Here is a 4,983-nt window from a genome sequence, read left to right as displayed (position 1 = left end):
GGGGGCAGGGGGCAGGGGACAGGGGAACAAGGGCAGGGGGGCAGGGGGCAGGGGAACAGGTGGGGCTGGGGGCAGGGGGTAGGGGGGCAGGGTGCAGGGGTAGGGGGACAGGGGCAGGGGGCAGGGGGACAGGGGCAGGGGGGCAGGGGGACAGGGGCAGGGGGCTGGGCAGGGGGCCGGAGAGGCAGCGGGGACATAAGAACTGTTTGTTAATATTTACTCATATTAATAAGATGTTGAGCAACCATCTCGACATAAAAGCCACAGTTAAAATTAGGAAGTAGTTCATCCTGGTCTAACAATATGGAATAATTAATTTCCACACTCATGTGCTTTTTTTTCCATAAACAGTAATTAAAGAGAAATATTACATCGCTGCACCTGTTTTTCACTTTGGCTCACCACCGTGAGTAAGCCCAATCTTTTATTGAGGAGAAGAGACGCAAGCTGGAAAATCGTAGGAGGAACATCAAAACCCCTCCAGCCTTCCCCGGAGACGTGGAAGAAATCCCAAATTACGGCGAGCGGCGGTGCCCACGGCGGGGCCGGGCTCTCGGCTCCTCCAAAGGGTCAGGGCCTGCCCGGGGGCAAGAATGCCGCGGCGGACGGGTTGTCCAATGCGTCCTGTTTCTGCTCCTTCTGCCCCGGCCTGAATTCGCGCTCCCGAGAGAGGGGGTAAGAGCGGCCGGGGAAGCCGAGCGGGTCCAGTCCAGCAGCTCTGGGCCTCAGGTGGGCCTCAGCCTTCCCGGCCAGCGCCCCCCACGCTGCTCAGGGGCTTCAGTCGCAGGGACCCACAAGGCCGGGGCAGACAGCACCAGAGAGCGGATGTTTGCCAGGCACTTCACAGTTTACTCTTGGCCCCTGAGCATGATTCTGTTCTTCCGAGAAGCCCCAGCAGGGATCCTGCTACAGCGGCCGCCCCGGGGGCTCGGGTTCCTGCGTGGGTCCCCAGTGCCGCCCACTCGGCCCACCCCGAAGTTCCAGCTCTCTTCCGAGGACCCGCTTCTGTTTATAAAACCCACCAGCGGCCCGGGTCAGCCCCTCCCTCCTGCGAAGGGGCCGTATGTCAAAATAAAGTCCCACTCGGAGAGGAACAGAGCGGTAATGGGAGGCAGCAGGCCCTGACCGGGGACTTGGTGCACATTTCCTAGACACAGACGAGCCCGTGGACTTAACTCCCTGATGCACCTTGGGTCCCCCGGGCCCCCGCCGAGCCTGGCTGCGCACCTATCACCCGGGCGCCTGACTACACGTGCTGACCTGTAACCCCCACCCCCAGGAGACCACCGTCCTCACCATCGGACACGCGGCCCCGTGGCTCAGAGGAGGTGCCCTGGAGCGGTTTCTGCTGGAACATTCCGGGGCTGAGACCCCCCCTTGTGATTTATGACTTCTACCACGTGACTGCTGCCGGAGGCCCCTGGAGACGCAGGGATGGGGGGCCGAGCCACGTTCCCCGTCCCCAGTCACCGACTCCCAACTCCAGGGAGCGCCTCCCAAGCAGCGACGTTAAGGGTTCCAGAAGAGGTGAGAGGGCCAGCCTCTGCGTGGCTGAGTCCTCACAGAGACCTGTCCGGGTGCGGGGAGGACCCAGTCCTGGAAGCCAGGCATGTCAGTTACTCACATCAGTCCTCCGAGTGACACCGTCTCTGAGGCACCAGACCCCGCCCCCACCCCCCAGGCTTTGTAAGGTCCCGCCGTCCGGTCCAGTTGACCACAGTTTTCACCTGCCTTCAGCCCCGAAGTCCTTGCCGTTCTTCCTGTCCCCCGCCCAGAGACGGCCCTGTGATGCGCAGAATCGCGGCCCCCCAGAGATGCCCACATCGTGCTCTCAGATGCACTGCAGAGGGGGGTCGCCGATGCCAATCAGCTCGCTGTGCGGCAGGAAGGCTACTCTGCACGTCCTGCGTGGACCCGATGTGATCACGGGGTCCTGGAAGGCAGAGCGGGAACTGCAGGAGAAAACCAGACACGTGGCTGTGTGGGAAGGACACGAGCCACCGTCCCAGCTTTGAAGACGGAGGTCGGGGTGCTGCAGTCCTCGAGCCAGGCAGCAGGGGCCGTGCTGGCTGGGGCTATGGCTCAGAGCGCCCTAGGCTGGGCCCCTTGGACTCACGATGGCTTGCCACGTGTCCTTTGCACTCCCAGGAAGCAGGGCGGGCTGGGGTGGAGGGATCCTGGGGCATTCCTGGGCTGGGCAGGTAGGCACTTCGGGCAGCCGGAAGCCGGCAGAGCCATGAACCGTGTCCCAGAGATCACTGGGGCCGCATCCAAGGAAACGGGATGTCAGCAGGTCCCGAGGACTTCGGGGGGCTGGGGGGGACCACAGAGAGAGGCAGGAGAAGCTTGGACAGACTGGCCCTGTTAAGCCTCTGTTGGGAGGGAGTCCCCTCCCCTGTGGATATTCCGCAGGTGGCCGTCTGCAGCCCCAGCCCGTCGGCAGAGACATCCTCCCCCGCCCCGGGGACCCCCATCGTGGCAGCTGCGTGGAGCTGAGGTTCAGTCTGTGGCTCAGGCCTTGAATCTAACTGATTGTGACTGGCTCGCCCACCTCTGATCACAGAGCTGACCCACTTTGAAAGTTTGCTGTTTTCAGCACCAGTTCATGGCCGGGGGGAACGGCTTGGCCAAATGTATTAATAACCTCAAATATATTCACATCTTCTGACTCGGTAATTGTCCCTGTGGGAGTCCAGCCTCGGGGCGTCGCCGGGGATGTGGACAAAGACTTTGCTCTAAGAAGTTCCTCACAACACAATTTCGAGTAGAAAGTAACCGGCAAATCGCTTAGATGTTCAACAAAGGAAAAACGGCTTTTAGGGGAAAATCCCTGCAGTGAAATATTTTGCAGCCGCTGAAAGGGACGGCCGAGGCATTTTTCCGGGGACAAAAATACCCACGACATAAAATTGCATTAAGAAAAAAAAAAGATTGCCTGAGTTGGGGAGTTTGGATGCTGGCTACTTTCTTTGTTGCATTTTTCTCAATTTCTATAATTTCCACCACGATCACATGCTTCTTGTAGAACCAGGAGGAGAGGGAGAACGGCCTCCTTGGGGCCCCGAAGACGCTGGTCTCCCAAAGCCCGTGTCCCTCGGCAGCTTGGCTGGGTTTTCCGGAGCCACGCACTCCCCGTCGGCCCTTACCTGGCACGCCCAGGGGGATGTTTATGTTTGGCTCTAATTCCAAATCCCAGTAAAACCCACAGCTGCTTCTCAGTTCTCGTCCCCGCAACAGCAAACCCACCCCCCACGCTGCTGATTCTCTTCTGCATTACCAGTCTCTCTCTGCACGCAGATACTAAATATATTTTAATGGATCCAGGCTGTTACTGATGCAGCCAGCCCAAGACTGGGACGGCTAGAGACACCACCAGCTGAGTTCTCAAACTCTCAATCCAGTACTCCCCAGTCTCTACAGAAGGGGGGACGTGAATCCAGTCCAGGCTTGAAAATTGTCCCAGTTGGGCTAGAAAAGCTAATCCAGCCTGGCGTCAACAATAACGGAGTCTTATGGTCTCACTGAAACAAAACTTCCCGAGGAATCAGACGTCAGGCACAGCTCGATCCAGACGTTCTTGGTGGCCTCGGGGTCCTGGCACCATTTCCTCTGCTGTTCCTTGGCTGTTTCAACCGTGGGGCTGCAGCCTCTGTCCACGGCATCCTGTTCAGATGAACAGAGGGTGCTGTTGTCCCCACCTCCCCTGCATGGCCACTGGCATTCGCTGTCCCTGGACCAGCTCAGCTCAGGTGCTCCCCCTGGACTGTGACCAGGGGACGGGATGCACTGACTATCTCAGGCCATCAGGTGCCCGAACGGGAGCTGCGGGGGGAGTCTGTTTCTCCAGAAACCAGGACCCGCGAGACAAAGGGGGATGGGTGCCTACCACAAATGTCCACCACGGGCAAGCTGTCCTCCGCCGCTCCCTTAGCTAGTACGTCTAGACAGGTGTTTGCTCGCATTAACCACGGGAACAGTTCGTGAACGTTCAGTTCCCGTGCCTCACTCAGCGAATGTGTACCATTGCTCACAGATCCAGTTAAATAAAATACTTTAACTTTCTGCTGTTTCTGGCACTTGAGGGAAATTAATGCTTCAAGAACATTGATTCAGAATACGTCCGTGGCTCCAGGAAGCACAGATCAGAAACCTAATTATAGCTTTCTTTCTGGAAAGAAAGGAAAAGATGAATTTAGTCAACAGACGGATGAATCCATCCATGAGGACAGACTCCTTCAGGGACTTACCTGCTTTTGCCTCCAGGTCTCCCCTCCCCCTCCAGCGTCCTTCCCCTTCCTTCTCCGTGAAAAATCCTCCCCAAATGTCCGGAGCCCTGTCCACGCCTCCTCCAGGAAGCCTGCCCGACCTCTCTCCATCTGGTAGACCCACAGGTTTGGTTCCCCCCACGCCAGGGCCTCCACACTTTGACGTGCGTTAGAGGGTGCTGCGTCCCTGTCTGCCACCCCATAGATCATAACTCGGGGGAGGAAGGGTGGTGACCACGGAGCATGCTAGCAGGCCAAACCGTCAGCCCATCCGGACACGTGGAACACTTCCCCGTGGACGGCATTTTGGAGAAATGTTGCACACACTCTGATGAGGGACAGAAGGAGGGTCACAGCTAAGAGTCAAAGCATAAAGGGGGATACACCTGGTCCCCTTGGGAATCCCCGCAGATCCGGGGAGGGGCACCCGGATGTCCAGCTCACACGGCAGGGCTCCCGGGAGCTGGTCCTCCACGTGTCACATGCAAGGGTAGGAGACTGCGGGTATTTAGACACCTGACATCTGGATCTTTTGCTAAAAAAATAACAATGTGCCTTTTTTACGAAACGCCCCGTTCCAGCATCTAGAAGTTTCCTTCCTCCCCAGAGACCCAAGGAAATGTTTTTTGAGCAGAAATCCCCCCTCCAACTCTGTAGGGAAGTGTGGCCCGCGAGAGCCGCTCTGGCCTGGGTCTGCTGGCCAGGACCAGGGCACGGG

At 58.3% G+C, this 4,983-nt stretch overlaps 1 long non-coding RNA gene across 1 annotated transcript in view; it reads left to right on the top strand.

The window, feature by feature from the left end:
• Window positions 1-4,057, top strand: part of LOC115937846 (uncharacterized) — a 7,863-nt gene extending 3,806 nt beyond the window's left edge. Inside the window, exon 3 of the long non-coding RNA XR_014140666.1 lies at window positions 352-4,057. This is a non-coding gene — a long non-coding RNA (uncharacterized LOC115937846). The remainder of the gene's footprint in view (window positions 1-351) is intronic.
• The last annotated feature ends 926 nt before the right edge of the window (window positions 4,058-4,983 follow it).

This window comes from Leptonychotes weddellii, chromosome 15 (assembly GCF_054177405.1).
Source record: "Leptonychotes weddellii isolate Sample4059 chromosome 15, ASM5417740v2, whole genome shotgun sequence".
NCBI classification, from domain to species: domain Eukaryota; kingdom Metazoa; phylum Chordata; class Mammalia; order Carnivora; family Phocidae; genus Leptonychotes; species Leptonychotes weddellii.
The sequence above is the reverse complement of the archived record's forward strand: the minus strand, read 5'-3'. Positions and strand labels throughout refer to the sequence as shown.